The sequence below is a fragment of the Talpa europaea genome (assembly GCF_964194135.1).
Source record: "Talpa europaea genome assembly, chromosome: 10".
Taxonomy (NCBI): Eukaryota; Metazoa; Chordata; class Mammalia; order Eulipotyphla; family Talpidae; genus Talpa; species Talpa europaea.
In genome coordinates this window covers 49,631,189-49,653,379 of record NC_140077.1, presented here as the reverse complement: position 1 = coordinate 49,653,379, position 22,191 = coordinate 49,631,189, and positions in this window count along the sequence as shown.

Below are 22,191 nucleotides of genomic sequence, written 5' to 3'. Positions count from 1 at the left end.
GGTGGTGCTGGTTAACACATGATCTTTCTTGTGTTTTAAAAAGGTCTCAATATGTCACCATTTGGTTGGTAATAGGACTTGATGAGAGGCAGCAATTTCACCAATTGGATCTTTCCTTCTGACAGATGTGGGCTTCTTAGTTTCCTTATAACTGAATAGTGCTGATGGCCCTTTACCAAGATATGTGAAAGGATATGATAAGATATGCTGCCCCTCTCTTGACACTTTTCAGATGTCCACTTTTCTGGGATTTGGTGTTTAAGATCACTGCCTTATCAGGCTTGTAAGGGAAAGGGGTTGTCTGGATGAGTGAGAAACGACATAGACTTTAACCATGAGTCCTGGACATAGCACCAATACCTTGACCACTGGTCATTAGCTTTTGGTCCTAGGGTTTTTGGGGCCCCTTGGAATTCCTTTTTTGTCCATGAGATTGTATTTAAATATGACCTTTACCTTCAAAGGATGATAAATAGTCTTCTAGACTTTCCCAGAGACCTTTTAAAGAGCTCATATTTGGGTGGTATATTGTCTAATGCAACAGTGTTCTGTTCATTAGGCATGATCAGAAAAAGCGGTATTGCACAAACACAGTTTCCAGATATTCAAAACTTATTCCTTTCCATACCAAATCTTTTGAAAAATCTGCGAGGTTTGAATAAAAATAATCCTGACAAAATATGAGAGAACCAAAAAGAGAAATAGTAGATAGAATTCTTATTCATAAGAATAGAAACCCAATTCAAACTGGCTTAAGCTCAAAGAGTTTCCCAAAAGAAGAGGTCTGGAGAACTTCAGAAAAGTTGAATACAAGGGTTCAACCTCCAGGACCTGACTTCTGTTCATCTGTTCCCTACTCTCCTCTGTCTTTGCTCCATTTACACACTTGCCTTTGCCATTCATGCCTCCAGCAGATCTAGCCTTAGATCCTTCTGGCCTTCAGTCAAATGGAATTATTTCTCCTTTCAATAATTCCTATGAAAATCCCAGAATTCACTCATTGGCTGGGTTTAGGTCTCAAGGCTCCTAAAATTAAATTATTATGACTAAATGGAAACAATACATGGATTGGCCAGATCTGGTTCACATATTGGCTCTAGAGATAGAGTGATGGATCAGACAATCATAACCACATGGACTTACAATTTAGAGTCTGAGTATTGTCATTCCCCAAAGGAAATCCATTGTATTCTTACCAGCATAGGTATGAGTGGATGCCAGGAGGGTAAAATCAACAGATTTATGCAAAAGAAGTTAATGGAGAAAATGGAATCATACCTAGCCATTGACTTACATACTTCTTTTATTACTCAGAGTTCCTTCTTTCCTTCTCTCCTTCTTTACTTCCTTCTGCAAAAATGAACTGAGATCCTACTATGTACCAATCACTACTATAACCATGAGGGCATAGGAGTCAAAGTGTGCCCTTACAGAGCTCTCATGGGCAAGTAAACACACAATTATAATACAGAGTAATCTGCACTAGCATAGAAGTAGACATAGTGTGAAACAACCATGAAAATATGGATCCTTAAATCATACTGAAGCATCAAAGAAGGCTCACTAGGTACATTATATCAAAACTGAGTTCTGAAAATGAGGAGTTAGGCAAATAAAACATGCGAAGTGAGGAGGTAGAAGGAAAGTTTTCCCAAGAGATGCAACCATGGAAGGATTGTGGATTTAGAGAGATGTGAGTCTTACAGTTTGGTGAGAGAGTGGTGTGAGCACAGCAGGGAGGAGCCAGAGGAAAGAAGGAAGAGGATTCCAATGTCTCTCCAAATATGTACTCCAACCATCAACCCCAATGGATTATTTTCTCACTTTTAGTTTAATTTCATGTCCTTTAATTTTACCAGTGAGACAACTTCACTGGGTCATTTCAACAAAGGGCTGATGCCTTGGTCATATACAGCAGGCAGAAACGTGTGCTATTTAATGGCTCTGTCTCTATATACTGAGTTTGTGACTTCTGTCTACAACCGTCTTTCCCTCTTCTTTACCAACCATCTCCTCTCTGTATCAGGACTTAAAGCAGAATTACCCCTTCCTCCCAGTGCCCTTATCCTTAACCCACAACTTCCCTACCCTCAGCTGACTAAGCAACCCTTCCTCTGTGCTCCTATAGCAACTGAGGAAAATCCTTTACATAACTTCGTGTTATTTTTGAGAATCTGTCTGCAAGTGTGATGGGCAACCTCTAAGAATGATGATCTCTGCCTCCTGGTATGTTTGTCCCTGTATAATCCCCTCTGCTCCAGGGGGACCTAATCACAAAAATGATAAAATGCCACTTTGGAGATAGGGTTATAAAAAGGCAATGGCTTCTGTTTGGGGCTTCCTCTTGATCCTCATACCTGCCTGCTATGTCATGAACACACTCAAGCAGGCTTTGAAGACCGTGTGGCAAGGCAAGGGACTCTGTGTATGAGCTTAGAAGCAGGTTTTGTAGCTCCAGTTGAGTTTGGGCATGACTGCAGCCTCCTGTGAGACCCTGAGCTCTGTCCTGATTACTATCCCACTGACATTGTGGGATAATAAATGTTTGTCATTTTAAGCACTAATTTTGGGGGTAACTTATTATGCAGCAACAGACAAGTCACACAGGAAATCTGTCTCCCCGCAGACTCAAAGGACCTCCAGGGCACAACTGTGTCTTACTCATCTTGTCCAGTGGCTGGCACAGGGGCTGCCACAAAGTAGATGGTCTATAATTCTGATGAAAGGAATTGACCTGCATTTCATCAGTTTCAATTTTCCAGTGCAAACTTTATTTCCCACCCCATGTGCTGTGTGAATCCAGTTTATTTATATGTCAGCACTAAGTGCAGAGAATTGGTTGTGTATATCCCATTACTACAGGGTTCTCTAAATACCCTTGCCTTCTCCTGATCCCCACAGAGTGCCTGCCCCAAGTGATATACGGGTCAAGAGGGAAAAGACCCTAGCAAATCCCTCAGAGCAGAGATCCCCAACTTGGGTCCATGACTCATTGGTTTTAAAAAATGAGGTTTTTGCCTAAGTGTGTATGCAAAATTCTCCATGTTTGTGTTTTTTTTTTTCCTGGCAGAGGATTTATAATTTTTACCAGAGTTCCAAAGAGATCTGATAGAGAGGATTCAAGAGTCATTATTCCAGAGAGAAAGAGGGAGACAAAGAATAAATGCCTGATGAAAGATTTCTATTGTTTGATGGGGAGCCAAGGAATGAGGGTGATTCCAGACAAGTTGAACTTGCATCATCTCACTTTCCCTGAAACCATTTCTAACTAGGAATGAGATTCTAGAAAGTATGTTAATGGATGCTTCTTTCTTTTTCCTTTAATGGTGAAAGAGTCTATTGCACTGCACGTTGATTATATTAAATTAGCCACTGACTGTCCCCCACCCTTATCCCATCCCAGGAGATATTGAGTAATATCCTGATCAGGCCATGTGTGGATCTGGGCTGTGTCTGGGATTCTCAGGAAGTAGATGAGCTTTGACTCCAGTGACCCCCACTCCTCCTCCTGAACTGCCCCCCATCCTCTAAACATGTATTTCTCCCCTCGAGGCCTATCCTGTGCCCCATTTTACTTGTTTATCTTCATCTTTATCAAATAAGTAATTAATAGCTGAGGTGCTGGTTGATTAAGGAACTCATGAGTGCATTTCAAGAGAAGGATATCCAATAGATTTGCAAATCTCTTCAGGATTTAAAGAAATGAAACTTTGATGGTTGAATGACTATCAGAAGAACAGATCTTTTAAGGCTTTAGAGACTCCCAAATAATTCCAAAATAGCTGGGGATTGAGTAAGAATAAACAAGTTACTAAGGAGTAGGCTTAGGATTAATGTACAAATAAACTCCCAAAGAAGGAATGTCCAAGTACAACATGGGACACCTTGTCACATAGATGACACAGAAGCTGGCCCCCCTCTTGTAAAGGATGTTATAGAAAGATTTGTTTTATGTGCCTATCCATCTGTCCATTCAACAAAGGCTGAGAAAACCTCACTTATTTGGTGATAGCACAGATGAGTCAACACCAATTCGTGGTGCTAGTTTCTGCTTTTATCAAGTTCACCTTCTAGAATCAGAGCCAGGCAGGGACACACAATAGGAAGAAGATGGGCCTGAAGACCTAAAAAAAGGCATTCAAGTGCTAAAATTACAGCTAGTTGTAGACCAGATTAAATAGGTCTGCAAACAGAATTTTACATTAATCATAAAGTGGTGATTCATGGTCCAGATAATTGTAAAGATTTTCCCCCTTTCTGGGATTATTTTTAAATCTAAAAATAATCTAATTAGATTTATTTTAACAACTCTGTAGTTGTCCCATATAGCACCTGTGATCCATCACCAAATTCGCTTGTGCTCTTCCCTCCCTTGTTTTGACCCCTCTCCCTCCTCCTCCCCTGTTATATGCCTCAGATCTATGGTAATAGTAAAGATTTAATGAGTGCTTAACATGTACCAACATTGTTCTAGGTACTTTATACATATTAAGTCACTTAATACTATAATTAAGGCACTCTTATTAGGGGTAATTATTATCTCCACCTTGCAGAGGAGAAAGTCAAGGCACAGAGGAATTAAGTTAGGAGCCCCAGTTACTTGGCCAGCAGGGATATATGACTTCAGACCCATTTTTGAAACTATGTTGCCTCTACCTAGATAATTTCTCTGATTATGACCTTTTTTAATCATATGGAATTAGCCTTATTTTATCAAAGAAAGTGAATTAGTATGTTCACTCACCAACTTCTTCTTTACAATGACCTGCCTCATACATGTTAGAGTGAAGAGAGTCAGACCCCATTTTATTTATTTTTTTTAAAGATTTGTTTCTTTATTTATACAAGCACTGGGTACAGTCAGAAGCACGGGAGGGTGAGAGAATTCACTAGATCCAGAGCGGAGAGCAGAGCAGGCAGAGTGACTAAGTATACTGCTGAGGGGAGCAGTGGGCGGCAGTAGAGGTCTGCACGCCATGTGGGACCCTTGCCCAGCAGCCGGGGATTGAACCGGCGCTGCAGAGGCTGTGGGCAGCTTCGCAACCCAGCACTCAACCGCTGCTCCACCGGGGAGGCCCAAGACCCCATTTTAAACTTAAACCAGAATGACTTGTGACATTTCATCCTATGTTTAAAATTGTCTTTTCAAAAGTCGGTAATCCCCAGAAGATGTTAATATCAGATTATCTCCATCCAAGCCTGGTAAGCAGCCAAAGGCTGGGTGGAATAATGAACACATAATCTTCTATTTTACATGTCAAAGGAAAAAGCAAATTATTCACTGTTTTATCTAACAAATTTGTGCCTAGACCACAAAGTAGTAACATTTAAGGGTGGAAGAGATCTGATCAACAAGTAGAACAGTTCCATAGGAAGTGAATAGGATTTACAAGAGAACAGTAACTTTATGGTTAAATAACTGGGAATTTCTGAGTTTCAAAAGGGGTTTGACTTCAAGACTTGACAGATCCTTTCCCATGATGCTGTAATGTGGGAATCCTTTTCCCATGAAGCATCTCTTGGACTGGGAATTTTCTGCAAGACATTTACAAAATCTGACTGATATTCCCATCTAATTTTCACACATGTGAAGCCAGGGAGCTAGAAGAATATAAATGAGCCAAGGTCTCACAACTGATAAATAATAGACTGATATAATAGCACTTAAAAAAAGAGAACATTGGATTTTATGATGATAGCCTAGAATTGAAAAAAGTCTAAAGAAAATCTAATTTAAGCAATTCATTTTGTTAGAAGAGGAAATAAGATTTCAAAGTATATGTTATGTGCTTAAAGCTATATAGGCAGACCACAACCCAGGTTTTCCACTCTCTCCTTGAAATGGACAAAGTGAAATGAATTTAATTATGCCAGCCAGAAATGATTGTCAACTCAGACCTCCTGCTAAATGCTATAGAACTTTTCTAGAGCAGAGTCTGAGATGCTGCCATAGCCTCATTGGAGAGGTGGCTGGTGATTTCACGTTAGAATCTCCTGGGAGATTTAAAAATGATACTGTTGACTCTTGCTGGGCCACATTCTAGACAAACAAAATCTAGAATTTGGAGGCAGGATCGGGCCCTGGTATCTGTATTTTTTAATGTTCCCCATATAATTTTAGTGAAGCAAGGGTAGAGAACCATTAACCTAGAATAAAATAAGATCTGGAGAAAAACAAAGAAGGAAGATGGCAATCAAAGGCTAAGACAAAAGGGTGCTCAGGTTACCAGCAGAGAGGAGACCATGGAGTTTATCTCATTATTACACACACACACACACACACACACACACACACACCCCTTTTATCGTTACTCTATGTCTAGAAGAGAAGAAACAGCTTAGTATGAACAAGACAGTAGTAATATGAAATGAATAAAATGACCACTGTGCAACCTTGGGCCCAGCTGAGTCTCAGCAGAATGGATTTGCTAGAAATTCATCAGCATGGCTCTGTGACTTTCTTCCGAAACACTCATACTTTGTGCAAAGAGGTGGAAAGAAAGACCTTTGAATAGACCAGACGGACACATGAAACTGGGCTGCGGGGATCCTACAGCCATCCAAGGTTACTGCCCAATAGAGGAAAGATCACTGTAGGTTCTCACCCGTACACAATTTCAAGACCACTCAGCCTCAGGGAACAGCAACAGTTAAGTTTATTTAACACACAGGGAAAGCAAAGAGTTTGTAAGGCCACGGCGGCCAACCTCAGTGTCCACAGTGTCTAGAAGTCTCAAACAAAAGGTCACTCATTCAAGATGGTGCTATTCCACCAATGAGGGCCTGGAGTTCATGGCCTGCAAGCAGCAAGTCAGGATCCAAAACTCACCACAGCTGCAGGCACCCACAGGTGGAGCTGTTGAGATGATACCACAGCAGCCCACAGCAACAGTCTGAAGGTTGGGATGGACAGCACCAGACTCTGGACCAGGAAGCAAGGAGATGGCGGCACTAGGAGGTGGTACCGGATGGTCAGATACACCATGTTAACGGCTCTCAAAAGTCACCAAGACAAAGAGTGCCATCATCTGTCAGCAGTACTGACCAGTAGGGTCAGTCCCCCAGACACTAGAGGTGGTGTAAGATACACAGGCATTATAGCTCTTTGCAAGTTGGCGACCCACACTAACAACAAACAGCTCATTGAGACCTCAGGCCTGGGTCTTTGGTGCTCTTTCCACGCATGGCAGCAGCAGGACCAGAGGCAGGTGCAGCTGCCAGGTTGCTGCAAAACACTTTGGCTTCTCTTCAGAGGTCAGCTGCTGGATCTTTCTTTCTTTCTTCCTTCCTTCCTTTCTTCCTTCCTTCCTTCCTTCCTTCCTTCCTTCCTTCCTTCCTTCCTTCCTTCCTTCCTTCCTTCCTTCCTTCCTTCCTTCCTTCCTTTCTTTCTTTCTTTCTTTCTTTCTTGGAGCAGAGTGGGAGTCTAACAGTCCCAGGCTGGCTCCTGCCTTACTGTTGTATCAGCAAGCACAGGGTGAGCAGCAGGGCTGGAAGGCTAGGAGGCTGGCGGGCCTTCCAGCCCCCAACAAATCTTCACTCTTTGGGCTTTCTCTCTCGTCCTCTCCTGGCCTCTCCACCACTGCTCTCTGCCACACACCACCCTCTGTGACACCACCTTATAGCCTCGTCTCTCGGCTCAGGTGTGCCCACTCATGCACGCCCACACCACACTCCAGGTGTCCGCCATCCGCAAGTGCCTCCTGTATTCACGGCTGCAGATGATAGCCACAGAGGCCAAAAGCCTGAGCATCACTAACTCTACACCTACCTTATGTCCTCTTTCCAGGTCTCCCACCCTATATGATACCTCCTGATTGAACCATTTTCAATGCTACAGATGAGCACGATTGGTTCATTTCGCTCGCACCTCATTGGTCCATTCTGTGATCCAGGTGCCAAATATAAAAAGCCGTACCTGGTAGGCCTGGCTCCATGTAGCCCTCCTGCAGGCTTCTGCTACAGGGCAGCCTGTATGCTCCACCCAGAGGCTGCACTCTGGGCAGCCAGCAGAAAACTCCCACTCCAGCTCTGCACTCAAAGCCCCGCAGGCAGCATAGGGAGGGACTGCCCACAGGCAGCAACTTCTGGCACCATGTTTTTCCAGTAGTTCCTGCTGCTTTGGCAGTGGTGGGGAAAATCCCAGTTTTGTCCTGTCATCTACACTGCAGGACACCAGTTTCACACAGAGGCCTCTCACTAGCTGCAGATAAGGGTGACCACAGGCAGTTCATAGATTCCATGAAGATTACATTTGTTGTACAAACATAAGAAGCTAGTGATGATTCCAATGAGTACAGCCAACTGCTAGTGGGCACCTGTTGTTCTACTGCCCAGTAAAAGTCACCTGGAGTAAATTTCCTGTGCAGAAGGGTAAGGGTCCACTAGGCTAGATTTATGTTCCTTAAATTCCTTTCAAGTTTCCCTTGCCATCCTCTGGAGATTAGTTTTTCATTTTGGATAAATTTTAGACTTATAAACATCATTCTAATTATTTCTGTATTAATGAACTTCCTGTACCACCAATTCCAGCCACAACACAGCTGATTATGAACTTGTGACTCAGTGGAGAACATTTTAAAACAACCTTTAACCAGTTCCAATAAGGAGGCAGCAGCCAGCATCTTCTAACAATTATTATAATTTATGTATGAAAAAGCAAAATAGCAATGCTCGCATTTCTCTAAGAGATTCTTAACCACATGAGGATGATGTCTGATTTGCAGGACAACCACCTTCTTATCCCTCACTTCTGATCACAGTGAGTCTCAGAATGAAGTGCTATCTGAGATTACATCGTGGCTTTCTTCTCTTATCCCCCCTCTTTTTTTATTAACTATCCCCCATGCCAGCTGGAACCCAAGACTTAGCATGTACAATGTGCCTTCCAACTAAACTGCCTGGTTGTCTATGACTCAGCTGTCCAGTCACAGCTGGCTTGGCATTGATTTTAAAGAATCTCTCTCTCTCTCTCTCTCCCCCTCTTTCTCCCTCTCTCTCCTTACATAGTATGAATCAATGAATAGCCAGTTCCTTGCTTCCTTCCAGTTGGCTGTGAGAAGCACAGAAGGAAACTCCTAGTTCTCTGGCTACAGGCTTGGACTGGGGAAGCAGCTTCTAAGGTCAGTCAGTGTCTCAAAGCAGACAGCAGTACAAATAAACAGCCACAGGCAGACAGACATGGAGTCAGGAAAATCCCCTACATGACTAGACTATCGGTTTCAGTAGTGGTGTGGCTGGGAACATCAGGTTCAAGTCCACGACACTGTGGCCAAAGAGTTTGCCTGGAATAAGTGGTGTTCTCAAGTCCATTTCTCCTTAGTCAGTGCTCATGTTTTGTTACAGAAAAATCATGTGTGGAATAGATTCAGTCTCAGATAATTATAAATATGCTGTATTTCTAGGATTTGAGTTAATAAAATAGAAGGACAATCTAAATTAGTGGGCTCTGAATTGTAGAAGATCTTGAAGGACAAGTACCCAGTAGAAAAGGGTCCTGATGATGGTGTTCTAGAAAAAGAATGGATGATTGAGACTCTAGATGTCCTTTTAAATCCTGGTTCCAGCAGCAGTTTCCTGTGGTGTTACTAGAGGTCGATTTGTCATGAAGCTATGAAAGTTTATGTTTCAAAATTTTTCTTTTCAGAAGGACAAAGCTAAGGAGCACTAAACAGTAGGCTCACATGGTCCTATTTTGTTGCTAAATTTGAAAGTGACCTGTTTTGGCATTCTTTTTCTTAAAGAGGTATCCCAACTTGCATATGTTTCAGTCCTTAAAACCTGAATCCACCCAGTTGAGAAAGGTGTTTAGCATGGAGGTGATGTTAAAGGGAGTTTGGAGTTCACACTTATTCTATTGATTCAGGAACAGAGGAAGAGGCACCCTGTTGTGAGGGTCCAGTTTTTCATATTCGCTCGTTGCTTTAGACTCCCCTTTCTTCTTTATCAGCCCCCCTGTGCTCCTCAGAATAATGTGTCCTTGTCAACAGCTCTTGTAATCAGGATTCTTACCCTTGGAGGAAACGAGAGTGCATATACTTGGCACAAAGAAATCATCAATAAATGCTAGCTGTGTTGGGAGAATTTTGTGTGCTCAGAAAGGCACCCCTTTTCTTACTACCTCACGTTCTGGCTATAACAATTGTCTTTGATGGGTATGGTGCTCAAGTCAGTCCTTTCACTATTCTTCCCTGGGTTATTTGCAGAATGAAAAGAACCTCTTTTCTGCTCTTCACAAGGTTCATAAAGGATATGAAGACCTAACTGGTGGCAGCCAGGACTCTTGCCTTATGGAAAAATTGGTTTGAGAATGAATGAAGTGAGGAAATCATTGACCTTCCTAATTTCAGCCAACCCCATGCTATCTTCTGATAGATTTATGGTTTTGCATCACTCCCAACCTGTTGATAGTGATGCTATCAATGCCATTGACTAGAAATGCCCAGGGTACTCACTTCAGCCCTTACTACTAGCAGCAAGCCCCCAAAGGCAATTACCCAGGAGGCTCCTATACCGTGGCCAACTGAGATTTTTTTCTTTTTAAAAGACAGCACTTTTTTTTTAAAGGTTTTTTTTTTTTTAGATTTATTTATTTGTTTGTTTATTTATGCAAGCACTGAGTACAGTCAGAAGAACGGGGAGGGTGAGAGAATTCACCAGAGCCAGAGCAGGGAGCAGAACAGGCAGACTGATGAAGTACACTGCTGAGGGGAGCAGCGGGCGTGGCAGGAGAGGTCTGTCACACCATGTGGGACCCTCGCCGGTGGCCGGGGATTGAACTGGTGCTGCAGAGGCTGCCGGCAGCTTCACAACTCAGTGCTCAACTGCTGCGCCACCGGGGAGGCCTGGCCAACTGAGATTTTAATCGTTTCCTCAACGCACCCAGCAAGAAAGAATTGCTACACGTCACTGACATTTTCCATTCAACTACCATATATTGCACACCTATTAGGTCCATGGAAACTGGTTCTGATCTAGACTAAGTGAACTGTTTGGAATCTGACTGTGTCTATCCTGCAAATTAAATAAGCATAACTTCCCCTTGCTGAAGAGGAGGAATTCTGAGGTTTACTAATGTTGCTGTAGTTTCTGGAATATATTACGTGCCATCTAGGTGATGGATTTAAGATTTCTGGGAGTCTGAACAGCATTTAGACCATCAAAAATGTTAAAACAGAGAAACAGAAGTGTTTGGTGTAATGACTTTGGTCTCATCAAAATCATTTAGCAAGAACAACTATTCTTGTTAGAGACATCTTGTGGGGTGTGGATTTCCTATATTGATAATGCTATATGATGAGGGGATCTCAGTTTTTGTATACCACAACTCAAACTGATTTAGTAAATACTCGAATTAGTGCTGATGAGAATGAGAACAAGTAAATAGCTAAAAATGACATAACTAATTTACAAATACATTTGTGGCTATTTATTAAATGATATTATTAAGGAGACTGAAAACAGTCTTTTCCATATACATTCAACTTTTATTTTAATAGACAGGGGAAAATTGTATTGCATCCTAGTTCACTATCCAAGTGTTCACAAAGTATAGACCAGAAAGAGCCAAAATTAGAGTGATAAATATGGTAATTTACCCTAAATAAAGCATTGGGTTGGAACCTATAAATTCTGGTTTTGTCTTAGCTTTGTCCCTAAATTACTGAGACTCAATTTCTTCATCTATAAGATGATAGGACTGGACTACAGAATAATACCTTTTATTGAGCTATTATTTTATGCCAAACATTACATTAGGAATTTCATGTACACCATTTATTTCTCCCATTAATTCTCTCTGTATCTAATACTTTTAATCTCTTACTCTCTACAGATAAAGAAACTGAGACTCAGAGAGATGAAGAAAATTTTCAAAGTTTACATAGACGGTAGATGGAAAAGATTCAAACTGCATTAGACCAGGTCCATGGCCCACAAACTTAACTGCTATTTCACACTGTTATTCTTGGGAGAGCTCAAGGATTCTTCCAGCTTTACAGACCTCAGTCCTTTTCTTCCAGTTCTATTTTCAGAATTATTCTTTTTCAGAATTATGTTATCTTAACATATTTGTATCACATTATGGCAGCTAATTTCCAGTTACTACAACTGTAATAAAAGTGTGATTTCAGACCTGCTTATTCAATTTAACTGATTCAGAACTAATTTTCAGCAAAATTAAGATGTACTAATAAAGAGAACACCAATAGCCCTTTGATTCCATAACTTATTCTCCAGTTCATTCTGACCACCTCATATTTTTTGGCATAAATCCCATTTAGAAAATGAATTCTGTACTGAAAGGGAAATTAACCACTCATGGCTCTTTCCCCGTTAATAAAATCCTAAACCAAACACTGTTTTTTTTTTCCTGGTCTCCAAATCCCTTTACCCCACCCTAGTGATCACAAACATTGTCTGACCATGTGGTCTGACGTTGTTATTGGTGGTAGCAATTTTAATTTTACTCTACCTCCTCCAGGAGGCTGAGATTCCAAGTGACTCTGACAAGCTAATGTTTAGCTCCCAGAGTATTTGCAACTCTGTTCAAAGATTTGAGGGTTGAAATGGCAGAGAATTGTAACACACCCATTACCTGTAGGTGCTCTAAATAGTGAGGCACAAATGAGGCAAATAGAAATATAGAATAGTATAAATTGAAGAGTAAATTAAGATGTTAGGAATTCTTACCTGCTACAGTAGAAATGAGGGGAAAAGCAATAATGAAGGACTGGGATGGAGAAGAGAGATTGAGTAAAGATATAGGCAAGACCTAGATCTTTTGGAGAAAAGGGGCTTTCTGGGTAAGAACAGCAATGAAGCACAAAAAGAGAATGAACATGATAAGCCACAGCACTCTGAAGAGACTTTGTGCAACTGAGCAGATTTCTAGTTAAAAACTGGGAAATTCCATTAGAAAGAGTCATTGAGTGTAGAGACCACATTTCTTTTGCTCATTATCAAGTCCTTGTGCCTATAATAATTTTGAATATAGAATAGATATTCAATAATGCTTATTAAATGAATACATAAATTACTTATTGACTTCATACCTATATGTATTCCTTATAGATACTTGACTCTCAAAGTGTGGCCCCTAGATATCACCTGGAAACTTGCTAGAAACAAAGTTCTCAAGGCCCATTCCCAACCAATAGACAAAAAACTCTAGGGTTTGGGCTTAGCTGTCTGTGATTTGACAAGCCCTCCAGGGAATTCTAATGCATGCTAAAATTTCAGAAGCACTGATACGGACCAAAGCTTTATTATGCCAATTTTTCTACTGCCTGTAAAATTTGAGATACTCCTCTTCTTAGTTTGATCTTTTTTGGAAGGATGGGACTAGTTTAAAAAACAAACACTGACAAGTAACGTCTAAAACGTTTAAAGGTTGAGAGTGAAATCTATGTTTTTTAAAGAACATAATTGTCTAAATTCAAATAAGAAACACATAGAGATTCATCCATTATGTCAGACTGTTACTTTAACTACTGTGTGGGAGTATCTTTGACAAGAAGAGGTAGGACTTCAGGCCCTGGTAAGGCAATGCAACTTATAAATTAAGTGATAAGTTACCATTTGAAGATGGTTGCCTGACCCAAATATTTTCTTTGCTTTCCAAAATTCCAATAAAGTAATGGTAGAAAGTAACCTATAAAGGTTAAGAGAATGTGAGAAACACCAAGATATATCAAAAAATTCAAGCACTAAAGATAGCACAAGATCTTGGGCCTTTCTTGGACCATCTAAACAAGTGCTGTGAACAAATGCTGAGGCAGACACCTATGAGGCTGGACCAAAAGTTTGATAAAGGTCCCATTTATTCCTGAGGTAAATCAGCATCTTCAGGATATTTCACAGAATTGAATTTGAAGAGACCTTAGAAAATACAATTCTAAACTTCCAGGGTAAGAAACCTGAGGCCTAAGGGGATAAAGAGATTGCTCCCAGTCACATGTAGTTACTAGCAAACCTAAAACAATAAATCAAACCAAAACAATGACTGGTGTGTTTTCCACCATATTCCATTGTCTGTGTCAAATTACTAGGATGACAAGGTCTTCCATAACCTAGTCATGTTCACCTATATCTCTATCACACCATTGCATGAGGTATGGACAAAGTACTGCGCTGGGATCAGAACATTCAGAATATTTCACTAAATACATCAGAGGACTTCTAATTTTCTGTCTTTCATTCAGATTTAAATTTTTCGAACTTAATGACTTTTTGAAAATGATTTATTTTTTCACTGGGTGTGACGGGAGTACCTAACACACTCTCTCTATATTTTAGTAATTTGATTTATTTGGCCTATTAACATCACTAAAAACACTATAAAACTTATTAGTATTTTATTTACTGTAGACTTACTGGCATTTTATTTTGCTTATGAGGGTCATCTGGAAGAGAACTTTGCAAAATGCACAGTATCATTCCCTTTAGCTACACATGAAGCATGGAACACAGAAACAGGGAGCCCCTGAACCCCAGGCTGCTTGGAGTCTGAGTGTTCACCAACCCTGGGTGGAGGGGAGGATGGGAAGGGGACAGCGAGCACCGAGCACCCGCTCCTAGTGTGCCATGAAAAAGTGAGTCATTAGATCAACATTATCACCTTCTACATGTGCTTGAAATGGAAAGTTTGGGGAACACTGCTCAGGACAATTCATCCCCAAAGAGGAAGGGATTGAGTCTGCAATGTCATTGTTATTTTCTAGGGCATAAAGCTAAATCAATCTTTTGGAGCCCCTTGTGACACACCCCTTCTACTCAGTTGTTTTGTGTGACCAGTGGTGGCGATAACTGTGGAACCCTGTTTTGCTAATTCTGATCAGTCCTTCTTATTCTGCTTACAGAACTTATTTTTCTCAGAATTACCATCAATTCCCTCTGTTTGTTCTTTCCTGTTAAGTCAGAAAATAAAAGGCATTTAATATAAAGTACACATTTTTGATAGTTTTATTTTTATTTTTTTAAAGATTTATTTATGCATACAAGAGCTGGGGTACAGGCCAGAGGTGTGGGGGGGTGAGAGGATTCACTAGGGACAGAGTGGGGAACAGAACAGGCAGATCGTCTGAAACACACTGCTGAGGGGAGCAGCGGGCAAGCCAGGAGAGGTCTGCCTCGCCATGTGGGTTGCTCCCCTGCCTGCCAGGGATCGAACTCATGCTGCAGAGGTTGCAGACAGCTTCATAGTGCAGTGCCTAACCCCTTGCACCACCAGGGAGGCCCCATAGATTGATATTTTTAAAGAGAGGAAAATAAATATTCACTTATTATCATGTTCCTTTAATTTACAAAATCAGTAAAAAATTAAATATAGCCTATTCATCCTCTTTGTATTAGATAGCCTGGGTAAAAGAAATTGCCAGCTGGGAGGATGAGTTGCCCCAAGTCCTGTTTGAAGAGGTGGACTAAATCATAGACTGGCAGTCCATATAATTTGGCCCACCACTCCACCATGTGGTGCCATGCTAGACAAAAAGCTTTAGATCTTGACGAATGATTTTCTCACAATTTCCTGGAGGAAGAAGGTCCAGAGCCCACACACGCAGCTGGAGTGTAGCCCGTCTGCCCGTGCCCAGGCATAAACCAACCCAAAACAGGATATGAAGCTACTGTCTTTCACTCCACCTCATGGACTGCTCCTGTAAATACCTCCTCCTAACTCCCTTGGAGGAGCCAAGCTGAATTCTCCCTCCCAGCACTGATTTGCTCATGCAGGAGTCCAATAAAACTTCACCTGGTTCGGGCCTCCCTAGTAGCTCAGGAGTTAAAGATAGAGCTATCAAGCTATTGCCAGCCACTGCAACACAAGTTCAATCCCTGGCTGGCCAGGGAGCAACCCACATGGCGCAGCAGACCTCTCCTGCTCACCCACTGCTCCTCTCAGCAGTGTATTTCAGAGATATATACTGCCTGTTCTGCTCCCCACTCTCTCTGGTAAATCCTCTCACTCCCCCCTCCCCACCCCCACAACTCTGGCTTACACCCCAGCTCTTGCATACATAAATAAATAAATCTTAAAAATACACACACACCCCTCACCTGGTTCAACTACACTTAGTTCTCTATGATAAATTCTTTCCCTAAAGTATAAAGAACCCACTCTTTTGGAATGGGGCCTTATCACTTTACAACTACATTTTTAAAATTTTATTTTATTTTATATATTCTTTACATCATTTTTCATTTTCACACAATGTGTGCATTTTCATCTTGGTTATATTCCCCATACAATTCTCACCCCCCCTTGTTTTGACGCTAATCCCTCCTCCCCTCCCCCAACCCTGTAGTATGTCTCTGGTTTATAGTTGCTTGTAGATTTTGATTTTTACTTTATTATAATTAGTCTTTTTCCTGGTCCCTTATTGAGGTTTTCTAAATTCCTGCTTTGAGTGAGACTATCTGGTATTTTTCTTTTTCTTTCTGGCTTATTTTGCTGAGGATGATCCCTTCCAGCTCCATCCATGTTGCTGCAAATTGCATGAATTTATCTTTTTTCATTGCTGAGTAATATTACATTGTGTATATATATATATACCACATCTTCTTAATCCAATCATCTATTTTTGGGCATTTGTGCTGTTTCCATAGGTTAGCTATTATAAATAGTGCTGCTATAAACACGGGGGTACAGGTGCTTCAGGATACCCTAATAATTCTGCTTTTTATTTATTTATGCATACAAGAACCGGGGTACCAGCCAGAGGTGTGTGGAGGATGAGAGGACTCACCAGACATAGTGGGGAGCAGAACAGACAGAATGACTGAAATACACTGCTGAGGAGAGCAGTGGGCGAGTCAGGAGAGGTCTGCTGCACCGTGTGTGTAGATCCCTGGCCGGAGATCAAACTTGTGCTGCAGTGGCTGCAGATAGCTTCACAGGTTGTGTCTTAACCCCTTGTGCCACCAGGGAGGCCCTAATTCTGCTTTTTAAAATCACCACTTTATGTAGTATATAGACATTGATTTTCAATGACGAATACCTAAAATTAATATAAATTTATACAGTGTTATAACGCAATGTTACTTTATAAAAAAGACAACAAATAAATAAAATATTTAGATTATGTGATCTGTGTACACATCCATCTCCTCTACTAAGAAAAGGTCAGGGAGGGCAGAGATCATGTTTCGTGTACTCGGAGACTTACACGATAGTCGGTGTGAACTAAACAAGAGTTGTGTGCCGAATTGAATTGAATGTCAACTGGGTTAACTCACTCACTGACTTTTTTACTATTGTTCAATTAAAAAACTCAAAAGAGCTACTGATACACAGATGGATAATTTTTTAAGGAAAGCAGCTGACTTACTCTGGTATTACTATAGGCTTCTTTGTTGAAGAAGTGTGGATTTCTTAAACTATGGAACAAAATCACCTAAAAGACTTATGAAAAATGCAGCCTCTAAGGCTTTCTCCCACACCTAGTGAAATGGAATCTCTGAGTATGGAACAAGCAGTCTGAATTTTTGACATGTCCTCAGGTGATACATATAAATAACAGTGTTTGAGAACCACTGTCCTAAAGAAATTCAGAACTTTTTGACACCTACTGGAGACTCCTACCCAGAGACTCCTGACAGCTATCTCATCATCACTCACATAATTCCAAGTATTGTTTGTAGTCTTTTTTAAAGGCCTTGAAACAAGGTGCATGAATGTTATGGAAGATAAATCTCCTGCTGATGCAGGGCAGCAAGGGGCACTAAAACTGGCCAAGGACACTGCCCCAATAGTTTACCAGTCACCATCTGAGTTCTTCACCTGTGTGCCCAATTGCAAGACTGCTCAGGTTCAGAAAACAACAATAATGAGATTTATTTAACAAACCAGAGAAAAAGAGTGACTGAGACCACAAAAGTTCATTTATCTCACTCGAAGCGGTATCCAATGTTTTACATTCCTATACACAAAAGCTCCCAAGATAGCATCTTCCTACCACTGAGGACCTGGAGCACATGGCAGCCAGACTATAAGACAAGATCAAACTCATGAAGACAGCAGAAGCTACAACAGGAGATGCTCACAGACCTGCCACCATGTGCCAGCACAGCACCAAACAATTGACATTCAAAACAGCAGCTCCAACAGCCAAACCAGACAAATTGGCCCACATCCCAACAAATGGCCCACACTCGCGCATTTCAGTCAGTTGTCCGGCTCCAGGTCTTCACCTTTTCCTTCCAGGCTATAACAGCAGCAAAGCTGGGAACAGTTTCAGTCGCTCAGTTACTTAGAAAGCCTCCAAACTTTTCTTCTCTGAGGATGGCTAAGGGAAACCTCTCCAGGTCCTTCAGAGGCCTGCAACAGCCTTCTAGAAGATTGGCATGGTGGGGGCTGAAATGGCTGACCCCAGAATCCCTGAAGATCTGAAAAAATGCTGAAATCTCGAATGCTAAATCCTGGGGGCTGCTTCTGCTTCCCTTAGGTTTCTTATCAGAGTCTCCAGCCCCACTGAAACTTTGCTCTGTTTCACCTGGGGCTATCAATCCTCACTACCACATCCCTCCAGGGGTCACCTTTAACAGTCTTTGGCCTCAGCGCCCTGTTACACTGGGATAGGAACAAAGGCATGTATGGTAAAATGAGAAAGAGGGTTCTTCTGAATTCCCAATAATCTCATACTGACTAGTGACATTTTAGAATAAATCTCTAATGAAGCAACTGTCCTGTCCATGTGACTGAGGGGGGCTGAATTGGAAGTGGTATTTGGCGCAAGGATAGGTCTGATTCTGAGCATTAATATGTGCTGACTGAGTGACCAAGGGCAGGTTAATAAGATTTGAGTTTTTGTTTTGTTTTTTTCTAAAATAGAGATATGAAGGCTTTCTTTGCTCTCAAGATTGTGACAAGGCCTTTGTGAGAGGCAATGGCATGTAAAAATGCTTCATTAAACCTCAAAGTGGTTTTAGTTTACTGTTTTCAGTGCATGTGTCAATTTAAAAGATTCACTTCCAGAGCATTTCTTTTACATCTCCCAGCCTCTCCCATCTGGTAAATGGTCCCCTGAGTGCAACTTCTCTGTGGACACAAATGACATTCACTATGCCCGTGGGGACCAACCCTGTTACTAGTAACAAGACGTGCACATTAGGAGTAACTGCTTGGTTCCTCTGATTTTTCAACCATAAAATGGGAGTTAAGTTGCCCATTTACATAGATGAAAATGTTCCATGTAACCCATTCTGTGAGTAATTAAGCATTTCATTTGTACCTATTGTTCACTAACATTGCTTTGTTTCAGAAAGTGTTGCACTCAGTTCTTTTGTCAAATGCCTGGGCTAAAGTTCAATTCATTCAGAAATGGATATGGGCCATTTACAATATGTAAGAAGCCACAGAGCTCAGAACAAACACTTTAGAAATTAGAGTAAAGGAGGCCATGTCATCTGTTGAACTAGAGTCAGCCCTTCGTGTTGGCTATCATCCTCCCTCTGCTGCAAGAGACAGTTTTACCCCATTTATCTGTCACCTTAGCTGTTCCTTTCTGTAGGCAAAGAGCCCCAAAGCATTTCACTCAGATAGTCACTCAGTATGTGTTAAAGGCATACTTTTATTTAAAAGATCTGGTCTCAGATATGTTGCATTGTATGTAGTGGTTATAACGTAATGCATCTCTGTAGATGCACTTTTGTATACAGCTTAGATATAATCTCTTATTTGGAAAGATACTTAACAATCCAGCATTTTCCAAAATGTGTTCCATGATACACCAATCCTGTGAGATACTCCTTGAAGGGAGGGGGTGAGGTTCCATTGTTAAATAACTTTAGGGAACATTGCCCACCCCCCTCTTGAGAAGCCTCAGTGCACAAGTCCTGCAGCAGTTCCACTTTTTGTTTTGTTATTTGAGAACTTGTTAATATGTGACATGACTTGATACCTTTTGTCTCTTTGTTACTTCAACTTCCTGTACGCTTACTGGTATGACAGGATTGTATGTACAAGAAGTCAATCATCTCTTTTTAGGCTCTTAAATGCCACTCACAGCCTGTGAAAATTTATCTCTAGTTTAACCTAACTTCTGACTGACTAATCTTCTGGTGATGTGACCTCTGGTTGCCCTTCAAGGTAAAAGTTAAGAGCATTTTTTCCTCTTAATTTTCTTTTTCTTGAGTAGTCAATATGTTCTCATGTTTCAAACATCAAAAAGTAAGAAAAGGTGTGGAGTGAGAAGTCTACCTCTCACCCCAACCCCCATCTGCTCAGTTGTCATTTTTCATCACCACCACCCAAAGTAACTGCTGTTTTAAATTTCTTCTTTAATCGTCTACATGATATTTAAGCATATCCATGTCAATTCATATGTACCCCTCTTTATAGAACTAGTAGCTTATTGTATACATTTTCAAGAACAAAAATTAGTTATTATCATCCAAAAGGACATAAAAATTACAAAATTCAATTCTCCTTTGGAGCCTTAATTTGCTCATATGAAGAAGAGATAAGAATTATGCTTTGGAGAGAAACAAAAGCAAAATAAATAAATGGGACTACATCAAACTAAAAACCACTGCACAGAGAAAGAAACTATCATTAAAACAAAATGGTGACCTACCGAATTAGAGAAGATATATGCAAATAAGACAAGGGGCTAATATTTGAAGTATATCAAGAACTCAGAAAACTAAAACAAAAAAAAAACTGATTAAAAAATGGTCAGGGGATATGAATACATACTTCACCAAAGACAGACAGATGGCCAATGGGCACATGAAAAGATGTACATTTCTTATTATTGGGGAAATGCAAATTTAAAAAAAAAACAGTGATATCACCTCATGTCCTGTGAAAATGGCTATTTTCCAAGAGACAGAAAACAAGTGTTGGCAAGGATGTGGGTAAAAGGGAACCTTAGTACATTTTTGGTGGAAATGGTATGTAAGTTGGTTAGTTATTATGAAAAACAGTATGAAGATTCCTCCCAAAATTGAAAATAATAACATGATCCAGCTATCACACTTCTAGGCATTTATCAAAAGGATATAAAATAGTAATTTATTTAATTTTTTAAGATTTTATTTATTTATTTTTGCATAGAAGAACAGGGGTGTAGGCCAGAGGTGGGGGTCAGGGGTAAGAGGATTCACCAGAGACACAGGGAGAGCCTAACAGGATCATCCACTGAAATACACTGCTGAGGGGAGCAGCTGGCAAAAGAGAAGTTTGCTGTGCAGTGTGGGTTAGCTCCCTGGCCTGGGATCAAACTTAGGCCATTGCAGTGGTAGTGCTGAGACTTAACCCCGAGACCATGATGGAGGCCCCCAAAACAGTAATTTAAAAAGATATGTGCACCCCCATTTTTAGCATAGCATTATTTGCAATAACAAAAAATTGAGAACAACTTGAGGGGGCCTCCCTGGTGGCACAGGGGTTAAAGTCTCAGTGCTATCAAGCTATCACCAGCCATTCAGCAAGCCACTGCGGCATGAGTTAGCTCCCCAGCCAGGGATCTAACCCAGATGGCATAGCAGACCTCTCCTGTCTCGCCTGCTGCTCCCCTTAGCAGTGTATTTCAGTAGATCTGCCTGTTCTGCTCCCCACTCTGTCTCTGGTGAATCCTCTCACCCCCTGCACTTCTGGCCTACACCCCAGATCTTATATGCATAAATGAAAATAAACTTTAAGAAGAAGGAAAGAAGAAGGAAGGAAGGAAGGAGGGAAGGAAGGAAGGAAGGAAGGAAGGAAGGAAGGAAGGAAGGAAGGAAGGAAGGAAGGAAGGAAGGAAGGAAGGAAGGAAGGAAGGAAGGAAGGAAGGAAGGAAGGAAAAAGGAGGGAAGCAACCTTAGTGCTCATCAAAAGATGACTGGATAAAGAAGATGTGATATATATATATATATATATAGTATATATGTGATATATGATATAGGTGATATATATGTATATATACACAACGAAATACTAGTCAGTTATAGAAAAAAAAAACTAGATGAAATTCTGCCATTTACGACAGAATAGAATAGACATAGAGGGTGTTAGTCTTATCAAACTAATTAAGATGGAGAAAGACAAACACATATGACTTTGTTCATATGTGGTGCATAAAGAAACAAAACAAATGAATTAATAAATAACATTAAAAACAAACCTTTAGACTATAAGAACAAAATAGTGGTTACCAGAAGGAAAGGGAGCAGACTGGGTAAAAGAGGTAAAAGTAGGCAATTCTATGCTGATGAATG